The sequence below is a fragment of the Camelus ferus genome, chromosome 24 (genome assembly GCF_009834535.1).
Source record: "Camelus ferus isolate YT-003-E chromosome 24, BCGSAC_Cfer_1.0, whole genome shotgun sequence".
In the NCBI taxonomy this organism is placed as follows: Eukaryota; Metazoa; Chordata; class Mammalia; order Artiodactyla; family Camelidae; genus Camelus; species Camelus ferus.
Genome location: NC_045719.1, coordinates 23,167,565 through 23,190,028, shown reverse-complemented (window position 1 = coordinate 23,190,028; position 22,464 = coordinate 23,167,565). Strand labels below are relative to the sequence as shown.

The following is a 22,464-nucleotide window of genomic DNA, read 5'->3' as shown; positions in this document are numbered from 1 at the left end:
AGGGTGTGGGGTGAGGCAGGAAGAGTGAGCTTGGGGTGTGGGGGCCATAGGTTAGTACCTAGCCAGGTGGAGTGTGCGGGCGGGGACATCAGTGTGAGAAGGAGCCCTGTCTTGGGGGTCCAGCGTGCGACTGGGCCTGGCCAGGGTCGGGGGTGGCAGTAAAGGAGAGGAGGAGGTGAGCAGGGGGAGTGGGGCTGGGGGTTGTGGCCGGGCCGGTGGTAGTTATTGTTGAGTGTCAGGACCTGGTCGGTGGTGGAGTCCGGCCGGGCGTTAGATATGGAGACTCATCGGTGCGGGCTGCGGGGTGGGCCTGCTACCCGCCCCACCCCCCTCGTCCCATTCAGCTGGAGCCGCAGCCTGAGAGTCCGCGCTTCCGGCGGGAGGAGGAGGGGCGCGCACGCGCGGACGCACAGACTCGCGAGCCCGCCCAGAGCGTGTGGAAACCGGGCGGGAGCCGGGCGCTCCTGGACCGGCTCCCGAGGAAGAAGGCGGCCCGGGGACTAGGCCGCCGCTTGCTGTCACCTCTGCTGCCGCCGCCGGGCAGGTAAGGGGGCGCCATTGGGGGCCGCGCAGGTCGGGGAGCCGGCGGGTGAGGCCTAGGCTGCGCAGCTGGGGAGGCGCACCGGGAGGGGTGCGTGGGTGAGGCCCGGGCCGCGGGGCCCGTTAGGAGCCTGAGGCGGGTGCCGGCCGCTACCGTGGTTCGTGGTTCCCCCCCACAACATTAATAGTCCCTGAATCCCGTTTCTTCTCTGCCCCTTGTTCCCGGGTTTGGGGAAGCGGGTGCAGCCCCGGGAGGTGGGAGGGCGCTGGACAGGCCCGAACTACCTCCTACCGGTCTTCAGGTCATGGCCTCGTCACGAGGCCGCGGTGGTGTGGGGACTGTCCCGTGCGAGCCCCTGGATTTGTTCCCTAAACCCCCGCGGCCTGGGGCGGCCTCTGCTTACCCCAGGTTCGCGGTGTGCACGTCTCGCGGTCAGCCTGCTCCTGGGAGGCGGAGGCGGTTCTGTCAGGGTGCGGGGTCGGCGGCGGCAGCAGCGACAGCGGGAAATGGGATCAAATCCCCGCGTTCCCACGGGGCAGCCCCAATCCTGCCATCACCGCCGCCGCCCCCTGACAGCACAGCGCCCGCCTTCCAGGAGCGGGCTGACCTGTAACCTGAATCCCGCGAACCTAGCGCAGCAGGGGCGGAGGCCAGGACAGTCCGCGGGGGAGTTTGAAGCAAATCCACAGGCTCGCATAGGCAGACTCCTAAACCCGCAGCTGCCTGCCGGCCTCCCGGGAGCAGGCTGACCTGGGGACTTGCCTCGGGCAGGAGAGGCCGCCCTGAGGCCATGCCACGGGGGGAGATGCGGGCAAGTCAACCAGTTCGCCAGGGGCAGCGCCCCTCTTCCTGCCGCTGCCTCAGGTTCCCAGGACGCTTGTTTCCAGGTCAGTGGGCTGCCGGGAGGCAGGCGCGGTGAGGTCAGAGGGCCGCGGCGGGGAGGGGTGCTGCCCCCTGCAGTAGGTGGACTTGCTCCCATCTTCCCTGGGGCCTATCCCGGGGGCGGCGTCTGCGACCACAGGTTGGCAAGGCGCATGTCTTCATGTCAGCCTTCTTCTGGGAGGAGGGTGCAGTGAGGTCAGGGGGCAGCATCAGCGGTGGGCAAGGAGTTTCTGAGGACTGGGCTCTTGACCAGGATAACTAACTCTCCTTTCTTCTCTTGCTTCCTCAGTTGGTGGCTGTAGTGGCTTTTCCATTGTAGATTATTTCCAGATACTGAATATAGGTTTCTGTGCTATACAGAAGAAACTTTTAAAAATTGAGTTTTATATATAGTGGCTAACATTTGTAAATCTCAAACTCCCAAATTTATCCCTTCTCACCCCCTTTCCCTTGTAACCATAAGATTGTTTCCTATGTCTGCAAGTCTGTTTCTCTTTAATAGATGTCTTTTTTTTAGATTGCACATATGAGTGATATATGGTATTTTTCTTTTTCTTTCTGGCTCACTTCACTTAAAATGATGATCTCTAGGTCCATCCATGTTGCTGCAAATGGCATTATTTTATCCTTTTTTATGGCAGAGTAGTTTTTCACTGTGTAAATATGCCACAACTTGTTTATCCGGTCATCTATTGCTTCATTTAGGTTGCTTCCATGTCTTCGCTGTTGTATATAGTGGTGCTGTGAATACTGGGGTACAGGTGTCTTTTTGCATTGCAGTTCCCTCCAGATAAATACCCAGAAGTGGGATTGCTGGATCATAGGGCTAAGTCTATTTTTATTTTTATTTTTTTTTAGGGAATCTCTATACTGTTTTCCCTAATGGCTACATGAAACTGCATTCCCACCAGCAGTGTAAGAGGGTTCCCTTTTCTCCACACCCTCTTCAGCATTTATCTTTGTGAACTTTTGAGTGATGGCCACTCTGACTGGTGTGAGTTGATACCTCATTGTAGTTTTGATTTGCATTTCTCTGATACTTAGTGATATTGAGCATTTTTTCATGTACCTATTGGCCATTTGTAGTCTTCACTGGAGAAATGCTTGTTTAGGTCTTCTGGTTGTTTGTTTTTGTTATTAAGTTTTACAAGCTGTTTATATATTCTGAAAATTGTCTTTGTCAGTTGAATCATTTACAGATATTTTCTCCCATTCTGTAGGGTGTCGTTTTGTTTTGCTTATGGTTTCCTTTGCTGTGCAAAATCTTAGAAGTTCACTTAGGTCTCATTTGTGTGTGTATTTTTGCTTTGACTTTTACTGCTTGGGTAGACTGCCGTAGGAGAACATTGCTGAGATGTATGTCAGGTAATGTTTTGCCTATGTTTTCTAAGAGGTGTATAGTGTCTTGTTTACATGTTTAAGTCTTTAAGCTATTTTGAACTTATTTTTGTGTATAGTGTGAGGGAATAGTCTAACTTCATTGATTTACATGCAGCTGTCCAGTTTTCACTACACCATTTGCTGAAGAGACTGTCTTTAGTCCATTGTATGTTCTTGCCTCCTTTGTCAAAGATTAACTGACCAAAAGTTTGTGGGTTTATTTCTGGGCTCTCTGTTCTGTTGCAACCGTCATTATTTCCATCCCTACTTTAATTGTGTAAAGGATATCGTGTTACATGAGTTTTATAGTTTAGCTTTTTACATTTAGGCTTTTAACCTATCTGGAATTTATTTTTGTAAACACATCAAGAGAGGGATTTATATATATTTTTCCATGTGGATGACTGATGGTTCACATATAATTTTATCGTCCTGTCTTCACTTATTTTTAATGCCATACACTGAAATCCCAAATATACATGGATGTTTTTGTGAATTCTTCTCTGTTCTTTTGGTCATTAGTCTTTCCTTACACTGATACCGCATATTTTAATGAATATAGCTTTGAAAGTAGATTTTTTAGTTGAAAAAAAATTCTTCCCTCATCATTCTTTTTCTTTAAAACCCTTTGGCTGTTGTTGGCCTCTTACTATTTCATATCAACTTAGGAAACACACTGTCAATATGCCTTTAAAAATAATGCATTTTCTGGGATTTTGATAAAAAAATATATTGAATTTATAGATTAATTCCAGGAGGGCTGACATTATATGATACTGTTTTCACATTCAGGAACATGGTTGCCTTTTAAAAATGCCTTTTGTGCTCTTTGGTGAGGTTTTATTACTTTGTATATTTTACCTGTCTCGTGCATATTTTGTTAAATTTATTCCCAGATACTTACACTTGTTGTTAACATTCGGAAAGGAAATTTTTTGAAGTGACATTTTTTACTGATTACTGTTGGTGCATGTTACTAAGTGTAGTATGTTGTTTCCTGTCTAGCAACCAGGGTGAATTCTTTTTTCATTCAAATAGTGTCTAGAATTTTTTATAGCCATAATATTTTCCGAGAGCCATGGTAGTTTATTTCCTTTCCAATCTTATTTTTCAGTCTCCTGTCAGAGGTCTAGGAGCTCTGGGGTTTTACTGAAAAGAGGCAATGACAGCATGCACTCTTGTTCCTGATTTTAAAGTGAATGCGTCTAACATTTTTTATTAAATATGGTTTTTATTGAAGGATTTTGATAGATAATTTTTGTATTAAATTACAAAAGTTCCATTCCCAGTTTAAGTTAAGAGTGTTTTATATTGTTTTTACTTTTGTCAAGCCCGGGCGCTGTATTTTATCAAATGCTTTCTCTTTCTCTGTTTATTGAGATGATTACGTATTTTCCTTCCTTGATCTGTTAACGTGTTAATGTGTTATGTGTGCTGCTTTTGTTTCTTAGTAAGAAAGTATTCTACTTTATTACTCTTTCGAAAGACTAGTTGGGTTTTTTTTAAAACCTCTATTGTTTTTCCTTCTATGACATTCTTTTTTGTGCTTCTATTCTTGGTTTTATCATAGCTTAATTGGTATTTCTTCTTTACTCAGTAGATACTCTTAGTTTATGAATTTTTTTTGAGATCTCACAAGCTATTGTATAGTGCTTCATTGTCATTTTGTTCTAAATATTTTGTGTAGAGTCACACTTGTCAATTTCTGGTGTATATTATTATTGCTTATATGTTCACGTTATCTTTTGTGCAGTGGGTACACCTAATTCAGGTGCTTAACAACTTATAAAATAAGTGACAAAAAATGAATGACCCAGGTACAGTTAGAGTCCCAAAGGGGCCACTCCAAGACTAGAAAGTCAGATATTTGCACATTATACTGTAAAGTAGCATACTCCTAGGGTTTGAACTCATTTTTTATTCTCGTTTTTTTTTCCGCATTCTTAATAGGACCTCTGACTCGACGAACAGGATTTGTGAAGGTTTATCTTTTCTTTTTTCCTAGGTTACTCAGAAATGTCAACTTCATGATGTCCCTGCCTGACTATTAGAAAAGAAAGGAGGTGTTCAAGGTGCCTTCTTATCAAGGAGGCCACCCACGCCCAGCTCTTACTGTGCCTACAAGGCCTGTCAGGAAGGACACCAGGAGGAGACAACAGAGGAGGGACCGACCTTGTGTCACCGGCCAGCTGGGCCCAGGCAGCAAGAAACAAGGAGTCCCTGTGGGTAGGCAGCCGGTATGTGCACGGTCAGCAGAGCAGAGGAGCTGGCACCAGGAGGCCAGGCAGACTTGGGGGTGCAGGCTGCAGTCTCCTTCCTGCCTGCTTGCTTCGCTGCTATGTGGAGTGATGGTCAGCCAGGGGCTTTGGGAAGTGTAGGCTTGGAGACAGAAGGAAGTTTCCAGGGTTGATGTGGGGGTGAGACCAGGATGGGCGGTGCTGGCTTCCTGAGGCCAGGACAGCTCTGCTGCGTCCCCGCTTACCTGGGCCAGGAGCTGCCCCCCTCCCATGGATGTGAGCAGGCAGCATACAGCCAGCACCCTCTCCTGGGGCAGGGCAGGTGACCCCAGGGTCACGAGATTGGGGTCAGTCTTGGGGGTTCAGGTGTGGGTACTCCCGCCTCCTCAATGTGGCCTCGTCTGAGTCTGTTTCCTCACCATGAAATGGGGGGAGGGTAACAGTGCCAGCCTGGCCAAGGCAGGATGCAGGGGCCAGTCCAGGCAGATGCCTGGACCCCTTGGCTCCAGGAGACTCCAGGGGAGGGGGGAGAAGGGAGGGAAGTTTCTTGGCAGGAGCAGAGGTGGGAGGCTGAAGGGGGCATCTGAGGGACCCTGTGACAGGTAGCAGAGTGGGTGTGGGCAGAGAGGAAGCAGTTGGATGTCAAAGTCATAGCCATAGACTGAGGTCTGACCCCACCTTCATCCCCCAAACAACAGGTCACTCTTGATGTGAGGAGGTAGAGGTGGGAGAGGTTTCTGCAACCACATGGGCTGATGTGGAGGGTGGGCTTGGAGGGAGGCTGGGGGATGGCTGGAATGACCTTTCTCCTCTGCTTCTCTGTCCTGCATCTCTTCTTTATGGGTTTGAAAGATCATTCCCTGAAAGATGGGGTTAGGGGAGGGCTAAGGTTAGAGAGGCCCAGAGTGGGAATGAACCCCATGGCCACTGCAGGACTTGCAGGCAGGCCCAGAGCCCTGGAGGCAGTGATAGTCTGTCCATCCATATGGGCACAGCCGAAGCGCCCACTGTTCCCACCCTTGCGTAGATTGGGGAGAATGTGCCTGGACCCCTGGCTCCCTGTTCCCCTGGACACACTGGCAGGTGGCAAACAGACAGGTAGAGAGAGCAGTTGCCTGAGAGCAAGGCCAAGGCCTGTGTCAGGGCTCCAAGCCAGGCGTGGGCTGTACCCACAGCATTCCCAAGTCCGAGACTCCCCACGGGGCTCAGAGTCCTCTCTTCTGCTTTCTCTTGCAGCCTCTGCTGGCAGCCCCAGGCCGGTGTCAGGGTCCCGGATGTTAGGAGCCACTGCTGCCCCTTCGGTCTCCTGAAGCCCTCTCATCCTCCTGCCTCCACTCAGAGCCCTGTGCCCTGGCCCCAGCCCAACCCAGCCCTTCTAACCACCAGACCCTGGCATGTCAGGGCCTGGCCCGCGCCTTCCTGCCCCGCCCACGGAACCCTGGCGGCCTCATGAGCTAGGATGATGGGCCAGGCCTCTGCCCCGGATGCCCTCTGGATCTTCCTTTTGCTGCCGCTGCTGCTGCTACTGCTGCTGCTGAAGCACCAGGCGCTTGTGGCTGTGGAGGCAGATGTGGGGCCTGGCTGTGACCCATTCTGGTGCAGGGCCAGTTCTTGGGTACTTCTTGGTGGCTGCTGAGTTCCCTGCCAACGACTCACACTGCTCCTGGACCCTGTGCGACTCAGACCTGTGCCGCTGCATGCTCTCCATGAAGGGGGCCAAGGCAGCCCTGCCCACGTCCGCATCTATCAGTTTCATTCCTTCCTGGAGTCCACGGGCACCTACCTAGGCCTCGAGAGCTTTAACGATGTGCTGAGTCTCTGCAACTACTCAGGGCCCCTGGCCTTCCTGCAGGCCAGCAAGCAGTTCCTACAGATGGAGGGACAGCAGTCGCCCCAGGATCATGACCCTGGGCCCCATGGCAGGCCCGTCTGTCAGCGACAGCTTTTCGTGAAGTACCTGGTCATGGGCAACCTCAACCGCAGCACCATGGCTGGTGGCCCTGAGAACTGCCTCACCAGCCTGACCCGAGACCTGGGCGGGGATGGCGCTCCAGGTGAGTTACCGGCGGGAAGAGGCCCAGGGGGCAGCTCTCTAGGCTGAGGGCAGGAGGGAGAGGGTGTCCTCTTCAGGCCTGCCCTGGCCACTCGTCCCTGTGGGCTCCCTTGGGAAGCCAGTTACACTGAGAAAAGTTCTCTGCAGGCTCACTTAGAGAATAGGGACCTAGGGACCTTGCCTGTGGCCCCCTGGGCCGGGCGTGGTGTCAGCATGCTGGGAGGTGCTTGCTGAGTGTTCAGGGGAGGAAGGAGGGAAGCATGGATCTGGTTTCTCCCTGGATGAGGGAGTTTTTCATTTCTGGCTGGGGGAAGGTCCCTCCTGTTTTGCACGTAGGACGATTCTGATGGGCCAGCAGGCTGCCATGGCTTGTGGCCAGAGTCTGCAGGGATCTTCTGGGACATAGGAGAAAAACTGAGGAGAGTGGTCTGTCGGGAAGCATGTTCAGGAAATGCACTTTAGGGGTTGCATGTGGTGTGGCTGTGCAAATCCTTATCCACAGCTAGCTACACAGCTGCTGGGAGATGTTCTGCTCCAGGGACGACGAGCAGTGAAGAGGCACAAGGAAAGTGCTCTGTGTCGTGGAGCTACCTTCTGGGTCAGGGGAGGGTGGAGGCACTAATAGCCAAACATAAGATGTGGCGGTTTGGGGAGGTGGGGTCCCTGGTGTTTGGGCTGCATGTCACCCAGAGTCAGTGGCTCACTTGGTCAGGGGACCGTGTTCAAGATTCCGGGAGAGGCGCGGGCAAGCCCTGTGGGCTTCAGAGACAAAGGCGGGGGTGCACGTGTGCTGCGCAGGTCCCAGCAGGGAGGGGCTGGTTCTCGGTTGACCTTTTTAGCAATTTGGTTTCCTTGGTGAGAGGTCAACCACACAGGAGGGACACGATCAGTGGGCTGGGACACTGGGCAGGGTCCCATGGCCGCAGGGCAGGTGGAGGGCCTTGCAGACACTTGGAGGGGAGACCCTCTTGTAGGACACCGAGGGAGTCATGGGAGGCTGGGGCCACAGCCGGGGCAGGGAGGGTGGCAGGGGCCAGGCTGGGCTGAGCTTTCATGCCGGCTGGTCATTGTGGGCCGGGTGATATGGTCCAGGGCTCTTGGCCTCTCCTGAGCTAGTCGGGCTGATGGATTCCACAGAATAGCAACTGTAGAGGCAAAAAGTAAGCTACGTGAGGTTACAAAGGAAGCCAGCTCTCCTGAACCTGATTCTATTCATAGCCCCAAATCCGAGGATCAGTAGAGGGAAGTGGTGACCAGAGCCCTGGAAAGGGGGGGTGGGTGTGGTGTCCAGGGAACCAACAAAAAAAACCCATCTCCCATCAGTTTGAGGGACCCCAGTGCTGGGGCGGCAGACCGAGGGCAGATCTTCGGGCTGGGCAAGTTGGAGGTCAGCTTCCCCCACCTCCCCGGGCATCTCCCCCTCCTTCCCCCAGGCTGGCATGCTGGTAGTGGTCCTTGGCACATGCGGAGGAGGTGAATGGAGCAGAGACGGAGGGCTCTTCTGAGGAGCAGAGATGCAGGGCACTGGTGGGTTTGGGAGGTGGGAGGGTGCAGGAGCTGTCCGTGCTGGCGGCCTGGGCCCTGTCCAGCCCTGTCCCAAGATCCAGGCAGAAGAGGCAGAGCGGGCCAGTTCCGTGGTGCTCAGACTCATAGCGGGATCGCCTTCTGGCCAGCAGAGCCTGCCCCAATGCCCAGGGTGTGGAGCGGTTCAAGTTCTAGAGGTCGGTCCCTGCTGTGGAGTCCCGGAGCTCCAAGGAACCCTGTTTGAGAACCTCATGGGTGGGCTCTTCTGGGCTGTCTTCTGGCCCCAAGAGTAACTGAAGTGTCACTTCAGAGCCTCAGTCCTGGGGGTGTGGCTGCCTGACGGGGCTTTGCCCTGACCTGCCCCTAAACTCCCTCTGCATCGGTACCTCCCACCTCCTCAGGGTCCCGCCATGCACCATAGCCCAGGGGGGCTAGAGGTTCTCTCTTCTGTGTCCTGAGCATCCTCCCCCTGCCTCATTCCTCCCAACAGCCGGACCCCTGTGCAGCCCGGGTGAGCTCTTCGAGGGGCAGCTCTGACTGGGATGCTGTCCTGCTTCTCATGCTCACTGCCACCTCTTGCTCTCTCTGCAGGAAAGAGGGTGGGCCTGGCTCCCCTGACACGCACCGAAGGAGTGGAGTGAGCTGGTGCAGATGAGGGCGGCCCACAGGGGTGCCGGGAGGGCCTTGACTCAGTCCTGGCTCCAATCGGTCCTGGGACAAGGGCAGAATTCAGGTCAGTTCTGCCTTTCCTGGGGCAGTGTCAGGCCATGCAGAGGGCAGGGACTTTGTCTAGCAGACCTGGGCTCAGACCCTGTGTCTGGTGCCCGTGACCTGGGAGTCCCCTCCAGGGTGGCCCCTCTGTGACCCCCACCTGCCCACCTGCAAAGTGGAGCCTCAGCAGGTGGCCTCAGGACTGCTGCTGCCAAGACCAAGTGCCCAGCACAGGATGGAGCCCAGTGGTGGTCCCCTCCCGCAGTGAGCCCTGCTCGCACCTGCCTCCACCACCTTCTCACCCCGAGAACGTGATCCGAGTGTCTACTCCAGGCTGTACTTGGTTCCCACACAGCTAGGCTGTGGGGTGTGCTGCCAGTGGCTGAGACGAGGAGTGGAGAGTGTGGGCCCAGCCTGGGCCATCTCAGACTGTGCAGGCCCCACGGGGGAAGGTGCTGGGTTTTGTAATGACCTTGACCCCGAGTCAGTCGGGACAGGACAGTCTGAAGCACTTATCACGTGGAGAGTCGGGTGGTGTTGGGGGAGGCACTGGACTGTGATCAGTCTTTCTGCTGGGGTTCTCCAGGACATCAGAGAGGATCTGTCCCGGGGCTGGGGTCCCTGGTGGGGAGCTGGTGGCTGCCTTAGGTCCCAAGTTGGGTGCAGGGGAGGGCTGTGCTGCAGCTTGGGGTGAGGCTCAGATGAGATTTCCGGCCCCACAGCCACACTGCTGCGAGGCCAGGCTGGCAGCCTCCCAGGTCTGCAGATGACTGTGCGACCTTGGACCTGGCTTCTGTCCTGAAACATGGGGGTGGGTGGCCTGGGCAGGTTGCTCTGCCCACCACCAAGACTGTCCCCAGAGTGTCCAGAGGCAGGACAAGAGAACAGGCTTCCCAGTGATAGGGGCCAAGTGCAAGTTTGCCCAGTACTGTTTGGAGGGGCAGCATGAGGAGTTGGCAAGTTCCCTCCTCAGAGGACATGAACATTTGCCAGTGAAGAGCCCCCACAGGGCCGCCCCTGGTGAGCCAGGGTCCCCAACTGGCCTTTCTCCCCCTGGGTTCCCCTCCTGCCTCACCTCTGGGTAAACCAGCAGGTCCCGCTCTTACCCTTGTGCTGACAACGTGAAGCCTCACTCCCAGCTTACAGATGGGGACACTGAGGCTGGGAGGTGAGACACGAGCTGAGCCCACACAGCCACGAGAGGGGCAGCCCAAGTCCAGGCATCCTGGCCTGGTTCACTCAGAGCCAGAGGTCACTCATGCCCCCGTTCTTGCCGCGCCTGTAGACCTGTCAGGATGGACGCCAGGAGGGGCCTGCAGGGCAGTGACCAACCTTATGTCGCTGGCCAGCTGGGCCCAGGTAGCAAGAAGCAAGGAGTCCCTGTGGGCAGGAGGCCAGCATGTGCATAGTCCACAGAGCGGAGGTGCCAACACCAGGAGACTGGGCCAGCTCTGGGGCACAGACTGCGGTCTCCCTCCTCCACCTGCTGCTGTGTGGGGCGATGGCCAGCCAGGGGCTTCGGGAAGGGTAGGAAAACTGAGGCTTGGAAGCAGAAGGAACTTCCCAGATTTCACGTGGGGGCGAGTCCAGGAAGGGGGGGGTGGTGCCTTTTTGAGGCCAGGACAGCTGTGCTGCATCCCCGCTCACCTGGACGCGGAGCTGCCCCCCTCCCCTGGGTATGAGCGGGTGGCACACAGCCAGCACCCTCTCCTGGAGCAGGGAAGGGTCACGAGATTGGGGTCAATACTGGGGGTTCATGTGTGGGTACTCCTGCCTCATTACTGTGACCTCTTCTGAGCCTCGGTTTCCTCACCATGAAATGGGGGGAGGGCAACCCTGCTGACATGGCCTAAGGCAGGAAACATGGCCAACCCGGTGGCTCCAGGAGAATCTGGATAGGGGGTAAAGGAGGTTAGGAGCTTCCTTGCAGGAGCTCAAGTGAGAGGCTGAAGGGGGCATCTGTGGGGCCCTGTGACAGGCAGCAGGGTGGGTGAAGTGAGAGGAGGCAGTTGAATGTCAAAGTCACAGCCAGAGACCAGGGTCTAACCCCACCCTCATCCCCCAAAGAACAGGTCATTGTTGATGTGAGGAGGCAGAGGTCAGAGGGGTCTCTACCCCCACATGGGCTGAGGTTCAGAGAGTGGGCCTTCAGGGAGGCTGTGGGATGGGCGGAATGATCTTTCTCCTCTGCTTCCTTGTCCTGAATCCCCTATCACTGGGTTTACAGATCTGTGAAAGTTGGGGTTGGGGAGGGGTGAGGTCAGAGAAGCCACAGAGGCCCAGAATGGGAATGACCTCCTACAGCCACCACAGGGCTTCCACTGAGGCCCAGAGCACAGGGACCATGGCATCCTGTCCGTCCATATGGGCACAGCCGAGGCCCATGTGGCCTGCGGCCCTGGCCGGGGCTGCCCACTACTCCCACCCAGGCCTATGTGGGAGAGGACATACCCAGGCCCCTGGCTTCCTGCCCCTCCTGTCCCGTGCAGGTGAACACACTGGCAGGTGACAGGTGTGCAAAAGCAGGTGCTTGAGAGCAGGGTCAGGGCCCCAAGCTCAGGGTGGGCACTGCCCCCAGCATGCTTGAGTCCCAGCCTCAGCACAGGGCTCACAGTCCCCTCTTTTTTCTCTTCCAGCCGCTGCTGGCAGCCCCTGTCCAGTGTCCGGGTCCCGAATTTTAGGAGCCACTGCTGCCCCCTTGGTCGCCTGAAACCCTCTCTCCTTCCTGCCTCCGATCATAACCCTGCAATCTGGCCCTAATCGCCGCCGGACTCTGTCATGTGAAGGCCTGGCCCACACCTGCCTTCGCAGCCCACGGAACCCTGGCAGCCCCACCAGCTCGGATGAGGGGCCAGGCCGCTGCCTCGGGCGCCCTGTGGATTTCGATTCGCTGCTGCTGCTGCTGCTGCTGGGGCGCCAGCTATGTGTGACCTCGTGGCTGGATGTGGGTCCTCGGGCTGGGCTGTGCCTTGCCCCATGCTGGTGCAGGGAAAATTCTTCAGGTACGCTTGGCGGTTGCTGAGTTCCTCGCTAACGCCTCTCGCTGCTCCTGGACCCAGTGCAACCAGGACCCGCACCACCACGTGCACTACATGAAGGTGGGGAAGGCAGCCCCACCTGCAGCAGCCTGGCCTGCATCTGCATCTACCAGTTGGACTCCTTCCTGCAACCCATGCGCACCTACCTGGGCCTGGAGAGCTGTGATGAGGTGCTGAGGCTCGTGACCCCTCGGGGCCTCTGGCCTTCCTGCTGGCCAGCAAGTAGTTCCTGTCGAAGAAGGGACAGCAGCCATCCCAGGGCAGTGACCGTGGGACCCAGGTTGGGGCCCTCCCACGCCAGTGACAACTTTCCCGTAGAACACCTCACCATGGGCAGCCGCAACCCCAGCGATGTGGCTGGCGGCCCTTAGAACTGCCTCACCAGCCTGACCCAGGACCAGGGGCGGGGATGCGCTTCAGGTGAGTGACCGGTACGGAGAGGCCCAGGGGGCAGCTCTGTAGGCTGAGGGCAGGGGGAGTAGGTCTCTCCCTCAGGCCTGCCCTGGCCACTTGTCTCTGAGGGCTCCCTCAGGGAAGGCAGTTGCACTGTGAGAAGAGGGTCCTGGGGTGTTTTCCTGTGGCCCCCAGGGCTCGGTGTGGTGCCGGCACAGTGGGAGGTGCTTGCTGAGTATTTAGGGAAGGATGAGTCTTGTTTCTTCCTGGATGAGGGAAGTTTTCATTTCTGGCTGTGGAAAGGTCCCTCCTCTTCCGATTGTGATGGGGCAGCATGCTGTTGTGGCTTGTGACAGGGTATGCAGGGGCCTCCTGGGACATGGGTGGGAAAAGTGAAGAGAATTGGCCTTCGGTATGTGTGGTCAGGAGATGCAGTTTGGGGGTTGCATGTGTTGTGGCCGCACAAATCCTTATCCTACTGCTAGTTACCCAGCTCCTGGTAGGTGTTCTGCTTCAGGGACGAGGGGCGGTGAAGAGGCACAAGGAAAGTCCTTTGTGTCCTGGTGCAGCCTTCCTGGTCGGGGGAGGGAGGAGGCACTAACACCCAAACACAAGAAGGAGTCAGGTGTGGGGTGTGGGGGTTCCCTGGTGTTGGGACTGCATGTCATCTGGAGTTGGGGTGACTTGGTCAGGGGGTTTTTAAGGTTCTGGAAGAGATGCGGGCAAGCCTTGTGGCCATCAGAGGGAAAGGCAGGTGTACCAGTGTGCTGGGTGGGTCCCAGCAAGGAGGGACTGGGGCACAGTCCACCTTCTTAGCAGTTAGGTTTCCTTGGTGAGAGGGGCATCTGTGCAGGAAGGCATGATCAGTGGACTCGGACTCCGGACGGCCTCCATGTCAGCAGGGTAGGTTGGGAGCCCTGCAGACACTTGGAGGGGATCCCCCATTTGCAGGAATCCCAGGATGTTTCAGGAGGCTGGAGCTTTAGCCAGGGCAGGGAGGGCAGCAGTGGCCCATCTGGGCTGAGCGTTCCTGCCAGCAGGTCATCACGGGGCTAGGTGACATGGTCCAGGGCCCTTGGCTTCTCCTGAGCCAGTGGCACTGATGGATCCCACAGAATAGCATGTGTAGAGGCACAGAATAGGCTAAGTGTGGTTAATAATAAGCTAAGAGGAAGCCGGTTATCCTGGACCTGCTTCTATTGATGGCCCCCAGGCAGAGGACCCCAGATTAGAAACGTGTTTAAGCAGCCAGTTGCCGTAGAGGATCAGGAGAGGAGGTTAGACGTGGCCCAGACTGAGGGTGCACTGTGGCATCCAGGAAACATCAGAAAATCCCGATCTTGCATCCGTGTATCAGGGCCCCCAGCACTGGGGTGGGAGGCCTGAGGGCAGATCTTCGGGCTGCGCGATGCTGAGGTCACTACGTCTTGGCTGGGGCAGCTCCCTTTCTTACCCCAGGGTGTTGTGTGTGCAAGGGGTCTGTTTGCATATGTGCAGTGTATGGGGCACATGTGTGCACATCATCGGTCACACCTGCCCCCTTCCAGCATGTCAGTATGTGCAGTGTGTGCATTGCGTTCTTCTGTGCGTGTGTGAGGGTGGGAGGTACTCACATCCGCAGTGCGTGAGTGTGCGTAGGCCGATTTCAGCATTTGTGACAAAGCACATATCGAGGCTGTTTGGCAGGGCTGGGGGCCTTGGGGGAAGACGGCTGGCAGGGCCTGTGGGCTGGGGCTGCCATGATGTGAAGTGGGGAGCTCAGCTGCAGGATAGGACATGGTCACCTGGCCTAGGGGCAGTTGAGACCCCCATGCGCGTGCCCGGGACTCTGAAGGCCTTGATGCTCTGAGACTTTGGGAGTAAACATCACATTGGTGGTGGTGACCGCAGCTGCGTCTGACTGTCTCCTTGTGCAGGAAGCACCACCTGTCAACCAGTTTACTCCTCCCAGCAGCCTGGGGATGGCTCAGCCACTGCGCAGGGCCTTTTGCACAGGCTGTTCCCTGGGCTGCAACACTCTTACCCACACACCCACAGGGCCCCTTCCTTCAGCTTGCTCATGCCCTGGCCATCCTGACCCCCTGACCATGCTGCTTCAAGTGGCAGCAGCCTCAGCTGCACTCTAGCCGCACCGTCTGTTTTTCTCTTCCCACAAGACATCACCTGTGAACACTGGATAAATTCTCTGTCCTTATTCTCTTTCATGCCAGCAGGGGAGGGGAGTTTGCCCTGCTGGCTGATAAAACCCGGCACACGGGAGGCCCTGGATTAATACAGAGAGGTTAAGGCATCAGCCAGGGTCACACAGCTTGTAAGGGGGAGAAAGAGGGCAGAGCCGTCTCTTGTCACCTGGTGGTCCCTGCCCGGGGTGTCTCCTGCTCAGCACTCTACTGGGAGGGGGGTGTGTGTGTACACATGTGCCAAGGTGGGGTGGCATGCAGACCAGAGAGGTCCAGCAGTCATTCAGAAGACACACAGCTGAGACAGGCAGGTGCCCGGCCCCAGATCTTGCTGGCTGAGCCTGTGCCAGGGAGCTTCACCCCTCACACTGGTTAGGGGAGGCTGGGTCACGTGTCCCTCCATCCCCAGGCCAGCTGGGAGTCAGCAGGAGGCCCAGGCCAAACCATGGCCCACTTTCAGCCGTGCCCCCACCTGGCCTGTCCAGATGCCACGTGGCCACGTCAGACATCTGGCTGGCAAGTGTTTCTTGGGCCAGAGCAACTGTCCCATCTCCTCCACCTCCATCCCTGCCTGACGGCACCTGTGCAGCCACCATCCTGCTCCGCAGGCCTCGCAGCTCAGTGTCTCTCTCTCTCTCCTGATAGTCTTTTTGCATTTTCCTGTTTTGACCAGATGGGCCACGTTAGGACCCATGGGGGCCGGGGTGGGGGTTAACTGGGGATTGGGTGGGGGAATTCAGAGAGCTGTCCTGTCCCCTGTGGTCCTCGTTTGCACATCCATGCAAGAGCTGAGGAGGAACTCCCATGACCCAGGACAAGCCCTAACTTCAGAGGCCCTGGAACACACCCTGGATGGCTGGGGAACCAGCCTGGTGGGCGAGGGCAGGGCAGGAATGGACAGGGGCTGACCCACTGCCTCTGCTGCACCACCTGCTGGGCTCAGGAGAGCTCTGCCCAGAAAGCAGGAAGGCATAATATGATGAGGGCCTCTCCCAGGGCCCTCATCCTGGCCCACTGGGGCCACAGGGGCCAAGGAGGCCACAGCCTCCAGGCTGTGGCCCCAGGGTTGGAAGGAGGCTGGGAGCCCCCTTACTATGTGCCCTCTCTCCTGGGTGGCCAAGGCTGCCTGGCCGCCTTTAATTGGCTCCATTCATCCAGTAATGAGATGGAAATGTGGCTTCCAGACAGTGAGGGCATTGAGCCAGGGAATAATGGCTGCTTCCTTCTGGGCCTGGAGGGGCAGCCCACCCCCAGCCTTGCCCACTCCTCTGCTGCCCCCTCATAGCCCACCCAGCCCAGGAGCCCTGTGGCCACCCAGCAAAGGCGGTCCTGATAGCCTCCGCCCAGCACTGTGGGCCCCAGGAGTCCTTTCGAGGTCTCCTCCCATTGTGGATACATTAGTCTGAATAACATTTGTCAGGTGTCAGCTGTGAGTGGGACCCACGTTAAAGATATAACAATGATAACAGAACTAGCAGCCACCACTCGCTGAGTGTCCCTTCGTGCTGGGAGCATGGCCAAGGATCAGGGCTTGTCTGTGATGGGGGACAGCACCCTGTGTCCAGGATCCGAGGTCAGTCTTTAATGAACATCGATGCCTAGTGTGTTACCAGGGTCATGTCTAACCTGGGGGCAGTCTGTCCTCTGAGCTGGTCTCCCCCTGGTGGCCTCTCCTGATCTGACTCCTCCTCTCCCCCCCCTTCTCCCACCATATCATCACCACCTGGGTCACTGAGGTAACCAGCCCTGAAATAAAGGGTGTTTTAGCAGCTGAGTCCTAAGCTGAGTCTATCCTGAAAGACTCAGTTCTGCAGCAGTTGCCATGGGAACCAAGGGGCATCCTCTCTCTCCCACCCACTGCCAGTTTCCATGTCACTCAGGCTTCTGCTTGGGACCTGGGCTGGGCCACCAAGGTGGGATGGGCAGGACGTGCCCACCCTGACCCTGCTGTCAATTCTGTCTCCTGGACCTCAGGCCTCTGTCCCTTTGTCTCAGCGTGATGGGATGGGATGGCTGAGCAGGGGAGATCACTGAGGTGCAGAGTGCCAGGTGGGGGGCCCTGTGGTTGGTTTTGGCAGGCAGGCTTAGTCTGGGGGCCAGCGAGTGGAGCACTTGGAATCTGATCCTGGGTTTGATCCCAGCTTCTCTCCTTGTCAGCCTGGTGGATAATTTGGATTTGGTCTCTCTGCTTCTGCGAAATGGGCTTGGTCATGGGGCTGTTGATGTAAACCAAGCGAAGTGGCAGTGATGAAGGCCCCCTGTCTGGGCAGCTTCAGCTGTCATACCTTCAGAGCCGCTCACCTGCCGTGTGCCGACGGCATGGAGGCAGTCTTGGGGCTCCCCGCCTTCCGCCAGGCCCTGTTATGCTCCCCTTCTGGGCCCAGCCCCCAGGGTCCTTCCGTGACATTCCCAGTTCAGAGTGAAGTCCTATTTGTGTAGTATTCTTCAGACCATGTCTTCACCTATCTTCTGAGACTTGGGCCTCGATGCCGTCTCCAGGGAAGACCCTCCTGGCTGTCTGGAGCATGCCTCATTGAGTCTCAGTTGTGTCTGCTGTAGGTAGGGTGAACATTTGGTTCCTGGGTGGACTGAGACTCAAGGCTTCTGTATACTGAGGTGACCAGCACAGAGCAGGTGCAGGGAGCAGTCAGGACTCCTTTGTTCAGGATTCCTCCCAGAGAGCCAACCTTGAGGGGAGCAACCTTCCTTGAAGACCGGGGGGCGCAGTCCAACTTGGCCCCCTTCTCAGTCTGGGAAGCAGGGCATCACTTCATGTGAGCAGGCTCAGATCTTCCCATCTGAACAATGAGAGCAGAGAGGCCTCCCTTGTGGGATCACATAGCATAGTGCCCAGACCCAGAATGGGGCTTAGAACCAGTCTCTCGGGCCCTGATAATCAGGATCCATACAGGACTCAGCCCTGCCTGTGCCCTGTGACCTCTGGCAAGTCCTCCCTGGGCCTCTGCTGCACAGCTGGGAGCTCAGGGGTCCAGCTCGGTGGATGCCCACCCCAGTAAGGGTGGAGCCACCCCTCCTACCTGTCCCTTGTCTGGCAGAGGGACCCTGGGTTCAGGGGAGTGAAATTCATGGGAGAGTGGGCTCTGTGAGAGAAGAAGTTTCTATAAGGGCGTGGGGGCTGTGGAATTCTCAGTTGCTACATCACTCAGCAGGGAGAAGGAGCCCCGCCTTCCAAATAGGGGGAGCTATGGGTGTCCCTTCCCAGCCTGCAGTTAATTCATCAGGCCCCCTTGATGGTCAGTTCCCAGCACAGGCACGGGGACCGCTGGGAGGGGACTCTGTACCTTTCCAGCCGCCCTCCCCAGGACAGAGCACCTGGACACTGAACCTGCTGCCCATCAAAGTGGGTTCCCTGGGATCAACTCTGATCCCAGCAGCGTGCCCACACCTGTCATCTCCCACCATTTCGGGCATCAGTCTGTCCTCAGATGTGGGGTGTTAGGCCGGGGTGGGATGTACTTTACAGGCCCACCAAGTGAACCTGGCCCTTCGGCTCCAGAGCCCACCCTCTGGGGTCTGTGCAGTCCTCATTCTCACCCCAGGAGGTGGGTCTGCTCCCTGGGGCCACAGAGAAGCCAGGCTCCAAGAGGCATCGGAACCCTCTTGCCAGGCCAGGTGTGACCTGCCCTCAGGCAGCCCGGCTCCCCTGCTCCAGCCCCGGGGGAGTAGGTGGCGTGGGGCAGTGGCCCAGGTTTAGCGTGGGTCCCAGAGCTGGGCCTTGGCAGTGCCATCTCCTTGGTTCCTGGTACATGGGTGCCATGTCAGCACATGCAGGGTGCCCGGCCTGGCCTGAACCTGGCCCACAGTAGGTGCGTGGTGAGACTGTGTGCCCTTGTTGAGGTCGCTCTGACCCTGCTTTGCTGGGAGGGTGGGGGCCCCAGGGCCACCCTGAGGATAAATAGGATGGTGGCACCAGGGTCCCTCACAGAGGGAGTGATCTGGAAACCTCAAGTGTGGCCTCTGGACAGAAAGCCTGTGTAAAGCAGCCTCCTCCCGAGCCCATCAGCATAGACTGGAGTGCGGGCCCCAGATGTGAGGCCTCTCTACTCCTCACTCCTCAGTGGCTCCCCAGTGTTTAGGGGCTGTCCATTACCATGTCCTCCGTGACACTGGGGCTACTAAGGGGCTCAGGTCTTTGGGACCATGAGGTCATGACTGCTGGGGGGACAGGGCCAGAATTGATAAGACCCAGGAGAGGGCTGAAGGAGGGTGGCCGGAGGGGCCAGGAGGCCCTCAGCAGCCAGTCTGCTGGGTTTGGGGGAGTCTCAGCCTGGTGCTCAGCCAGCAGCTGTGAGAGCTTGATCACTCCTGCTGTCCCTGGAGGACGTGGGAGAAAGAGCTCACAGGTCATGGCTGTGGGAAGAGTGGGATGAGGAGGAGACTGATGCTCAGAGGAATCTGGACCGAGGACCACGGGGAGGGTGCAGCAGGGCGTGAGGACCTGTGCCCAGGAAAGAGCCCGAGCACCATCCTCAACCCCGTCACTGGGCCCCTGTTCTGTAAGGCAGTGCTGCGATGGGCGGGGGTGTCTTTTGTTCATTCATTCGTTCATTCATTCATTCACTTTTTAGACCTAGCTGGGGCTCCAGCTCTGTTTCTAGTCCCTACACTGGGGACCTGGATGCAAAGCAGTGCAGACTCTGCCCCAGCTGCCTGTAGACAGAACTGGAAGGCACCAAGCCTCCAGGGGGAAGTTGGGTGGGGAAGGACCCCAACTTCCCTGGCATCTCTGCCCTTCCCTGCCCAGCCGGCCTCTGCGTCACACCCCATTACTAATTCAGTCGAGGCCCACACTCGTCTCCTGACCACCAGGATGCTGTGTCCTAGATCCCTGCTTGGGAGGGATCATCCTCTGAAAGAGAAGGTGGAGCCTGTGCTCTGCCAGCTGCTCCCTGTGTGGCAGCAGGGCGCACGGGAGTGCAACGGTCCTTAGTACAGGGGCGCCGAGTCCCAGGGCCACTGCATGGAAACTCGAGACTGCTTCCTGCAACAGTGCCCAGGTTAGGGCCGTGCCGAGGGACCTGTGGGTGGGCGACCTGGTGGACATGAGCCATGAGGGGGGGTCTAGACCCCTTGGGGCATGATTGTGGGACATTGCAGTGTCCCTGGGGATGCCGGGGGCAGTGGGGTGATGGTGAGGGGATGAGTGCATTTGAGGCATTTGTTTTATCCTGTATCGAGGTGAGCTTGGCTCCCACTCTCGGGGTCTCAGTTTCTTCTCATGGCTTCCTGCCCCTTCGTCCTTGTGTCTGCATCCCTGTGGCTCCTGTACCTGTACCCTCATTGTCCCCATCCCTTGTCCTCTGTGCGTGGTGGCATCCCACTGTGGATGTGAAGTGGCAGCCTGGACGTCGGGGGTGCAGATGCACTGTCACGTGGTGGTGGCACACAGCAGGGGGCACATGCCTGCTTGGGGCCCTTCTTTGTGGGAGCAGCCAGCCAGAGCCCCCAAGATGAGCACCAGCAATGCAGCACCCAGCAGTGTCCCAGTGATGGTCCTCCCACCCCATAGGTGGACTCTGGGGAGGGACATCCTGAGAGACTGGGTGGGCTTGGGGCTCAGCTCTCCTGGGAAATGACGCCTCCTTGTGAAGGTGGATTTCCTGGAGGGTCTTGGCCTTCCTGGCCCTGCTGCCAGCTCCCCACCCCTCTTCCTGTACCCACCCCCACTCATGTCCCTGGCCCCCTGGCAGAGCCCTGTGAGATCTGTGATGAGGACAGCTTTGGTGCTGTGCTCTGGAAGGAGATCCTGGCCAGAGAGGTGGCCACAATCCGGTGTCCTCACAATGCCACAGGTGAGGACTGAGGGCTGGGTGTCGTGGGGGACTCCTGTCCTTGAGATGCTGGCCCAAGGAGCTGTCAGTACAGGACATACGGTCCAGACCATGCCCAGGCAGCCCATACCCTGAAGCCAGGGCTGTACAGGTGGGTGGGGGCGGGGGCTCAGGACCACCGTGTCCTGAGAGTTCAGCAGGAGCCAGCACCTGGATGAAGCCCTTTAGTGTGATGCCCCACGGAGCCACCCATTGACACGTGGGAACCTGAGGCACAGAGAAGTTAACACAGTAGCCATGGGCTTGCAGGACCACTAAGTGGGAAGTCGGCTGTGAACGTGGTGGTCTTAATCCCCGTGCTGCCCTGTGGAATGATGGGTGTGGAAAAGGCAGAGTGGGCTCCCAGAAGGGGCTTCGTACATCAAAGTGTTGATTTCCTTTGCCCCTCTTACTTGAAGAGTGGATGCAGGTTTGGACTTGTGTTTTTGCTGTGCCACATTCAGGAAGTGACCCTCTCTGAGTCTCTGTTTTTGTTTTTTTGTAAACCAAGTGTATTGTGGGTCCCTGTCCTCCCCCTCTTGGAGACTGTGTGTTCCCAGCTGTGGTTGCCGCCCACCCCCCTGCCGTGTTTTGTTTATAGAACAATACATTTCTGGGTAGCATATTGCAAGTCCACAGAAGTAAAGTGAAGAAAGCCCATGTCGCGGGATGGTGTGACTTCTCTGGCCTTTTGTCTGCATGGATGACCATATTTTCCCTCATTTTGATTCTGCACCATGTGGCGGAGCACGTGTTCTATCCTGCCCTGTGGCTTCTGTTGGGTGACAGGGTTGTGGCAGTCCCCTAGGGTCATCGCCGCTGTGTGTGTGCACAAGTGTGCCTGGTTCCCTGGGAGTAAGTTCTGGGTCAGGGGCTGTGCCCATGTTTAAGGCAGTTGACACCTGATGTCAGTTGTCCCTGAGGCTGCCCAGGGTCTCCTTCGGGACCCCCAGGCCATCGGGTAGGGGACGCGAGGCAGGCGGCTGTCTCTGCCCTTCCCCAGGTCTTTCCCCTTTGTTCTGCTCTTTGTGGGACAGAACCTCCTTCCATGCCCAAGGTGGGCCATTCCTCAGATAAATGGACTCGGTGAAACCAAGCATTTTCTAAAGTGGGTACCAGGGACAGGATTCCCGAGGTCTGTCCACCAGTGAGCCCCGAGATTGATTCTGTGCTGTCATGGGCCTGTGTTTGTGTGTGTTTGTATGAGAAAGGGTTTCAGGTGTCTCCTGAATTTTGTGTGTGTGTGGGGACCACTGGGGTCTGAGAGCCATCAGTGATATGACTATCATCTCAGCAGTAGTTGATCTTTTGATCCAGGACTTTGATCCATGAGTCTGCCCCTGGTCACTGATGGAGCATAGATTCCAGACTCAGACTGAACCCTGGTCCTGGCCACTGGCCACACATTGAGCCCTGACCCCGTGTCTCATCTGGAGTCCCTTGTGCACGTTCGTGTGTAAGTATGAGTGTGTTACGTGCTTAGACGGCTGCCCCTTCTTCCAGCCATGTGCAACTGTCAGCCTTGTGACATACTCATCTTGGAAAGTCTGAGTAAGGTTTCCACCCACAGCACAAAACCCCTGCCTGTCTGACCACCAGTTGTACACACACACTTACACACACGGGCTCAACATGTACACATGAGGTGACTTCTCCCAACAGGGCTCATGTCCCGTTCCCCCAAACACCCCTTC

At 56.8% G+C, this 22,464-nt stretch overlaps 2 pseudogenes; both read left to right on the top strand.

Moving 5' to 3' along the window:
* The first annotated feature begins 291 nt into the window (after positions 1-291).
* LOC106731005 lies at positions 292-12,099 on the top strand (annotated as a pseudogene).
* Positions 12,100-12,651: 552 nt separating this feature from the next.
* Positions 12,652-22,464, top strand: part of LOC102504647 — a 95,130-nt pseudogene continuing 85,317 nt past the window's right edge.